Genomic DNA, 2541 nt, shown 5'->3' on the forward strand with positions numbered 1-2541 from the left:
AAAATAAACTTATTCTGGCCTTTTTTCTATTTTTACCCATTCATCTCTTTACCAGGTCCAACACAGAGAGAACATTTCTGTTAAATGTTATACAAGTCATATTGTGAATATATTTTTTTTTTGTTTAAAAATTATTTTTTTAAATAAGGAAATAAAATAAAAGATCTTTTTTTTTTAGCATGACAGAGAAGCTTTAGGTAGATAAATGAAAAGGTCAACTAGGCTTTCAAAGCTTTACAAAGATAGATTTCTTTTTTGTAACAAGCAGGGTGATTTAAAACTCACGCAAACATGAAGGGTGTCTGTGAAAGCAGAAATCACTGTAGCAATAGTTTATATAGAATAGCAGTCAGATGTCAGCTATTAAATTTAGAAATTTTGAAGCCTGATTCAGGATGTATACCAGTTTTATGTCATGGACTTCAATGGTTTTATGCCAGCATAAAACTGGAGTAACACACATGAGGCTCTTCGTGAATAATTGTCTCACTCTTCTAACTGACAGTACAGTGCGTGTTTTTCTGACTTTTCTACTAATGCACTTTTGTTGACAAAAGACTAGGTCCTGTGATCAGTGGGACCAATCTCATGAATTAGGATACTGAAATAACCTTCCTCCATTCCCATAAGGAAGCCATCTTTTAGTGCTGAGATGGCTGTCTCTGTCTACGCTATGCTCTGCTCAGGTCTGAAACTTAACTGCAAAGAGGGATTATCCCTCCAGCTACAGACCTTGTACATTACTGTGGTGACATACAGGGGCTGAGGAGGAATTCACCCCAATGCAGGCGCTTTGTTGGACATCTGTAGTTGCCCTACACAGAACCCCTTGCAAGTCCTTGCACTGGGGGTGTGCCTGGGTGAAGAGGAGAGTCCATGACCCATATGCTGCTATGGGCTGCAGAGTCCCCATAAGGCAGCACAGGGGATAGGCACCATAAAGCAGAACAACTCCTAGCTGCTTTATTTTACCAGGGTTGCACCAACCTGGCTGAAAGACACCATTGCCTCATCCTTCTCTAGGCTGCGCCTTACTCTTCTGTGGAATCCCGGCCCCAGAACTTTAACAGATGATCTTATGGTTAAGGTGCTGCACTGAGTCTCAGGAGAGCTAGGTTCTATTCCTGCCTCTGCCACAGGCTTCCTGTGCAAGTGTTGTCTGCCTCAGTTTCCCTTCTGTGAAAGGGGGACAGTAATATTCCCCTAGCTCATGGGGTGTCATAAGGATAAGCTCATTGATGCTTGTGAGGCCATGTGATGAGAGCTGTTGTCGGTAGCTACTGGTGTGGTGCTCTGCTCTGGTTCGATGATGATAACAGTCGGCTGTGTGCGTGTTCCCTCTGTGTGCTGCCCCAGCTTTGCACAGATAGCTGACGCAGCAGACCCTGAGAGAACCCCCAAAGACCACAGACTCTAGTAAGGTATGAAGGCACCCGGCCAGGTTTATTGTCCAACAAAGCACAGCAATAGTTTCCTATAGACTCTACAGGGCATACTACAAATATGTGCCCCCTGGCAATGGACACAGCTCAGTCAGGGGCTGGACACCCCACTGCCCCCCTAGGCTGGACAAAGTTATGCGCTCCCGGACCTATTTTTATACAGTTGCAGGACAGATTACTCATCCCTACTGATGTATTGAGGTACAGCCCCTTGACTCATTAGGGTGCTGTCTCCCCCTTTGATCATATTGGTTCAAACAAACAGATCTGTCCATAGAATCATAGAATATCAGGGTTGGAAGGGACCCCAGAAGGTCATCTAGTCCAACCCCCTGCTCAAAGCAGGACCAAGTCCCAGTTAAATCATCCCAGCCAGGGCTTTGTCAAGCCTGACCTTAAAAACCTCTAAGGAAGGAGATTCTACCACCTCCCTAGGTAACGCATTCCAGTGTTTCACCACCCTCTTAGTGAAAAAGTTTTTCCTAATATCCAATCTAAACCTCCCCCATTGCAACTTGAGACCATTACTCCTCGTTCTGTCATCTGCTACCATTGAGAACAGTCTAGAGCCATCCTCTTTGAAACCCCCTTTCAGGTAGTTGAAAGCAGCTATCAAATCCCCCCTCATTCTTCTCTTCTGCAGACTAAACAATCCCAGCTCCCTCAGCCTCTCCTCATAAGTCATGTGCTCTAGACCCCTAATCATTTTCGTTGCCCTTCGTTGTACTCTTTCCAATTTATCCACATCCTTCCTGTAGTGTGGGGCCCAAAACTGGACACAGTACTCCAGATGAGGCCTCACCAGTGTCGAATAGAGGGGAACGATCACGTCCCTCGATCTGCTCGCTATGCCCCTACTTATACATCCCAAAATGCCATTGGCCTTCTTGGCAACAAGGGCACACTGCTGACTCATATCCAGCTTCTCGTCCACTGTCACCCCTAGGTCCTTTTCCGCAGAACTGCTGCCGAGCCATTCGGTCCCTAGTCTGTAGCGGTGCATTGGATTCTTCCATCCTAAGTGCAGGACCCTGCACTTATCCTTATTGAACCTCATTAGATTTCTTTTGGCCCAATCCTCCAATTTGTCTAGGTCCTT

This window comes from Dermochelys coriacea, chromosome 12, assembly GCF_009764565.3.
Source record: "Dermochelys coriacea isolate rDerCor1 chromosome 12, rDerCor1.pri.v4, whole genome shotgun sequence".
NCBI lineage: Eukaryota > Metazoa > Chordata > Testudines > Dermochelyidae > Dermochelys > Dermochelys coriacea.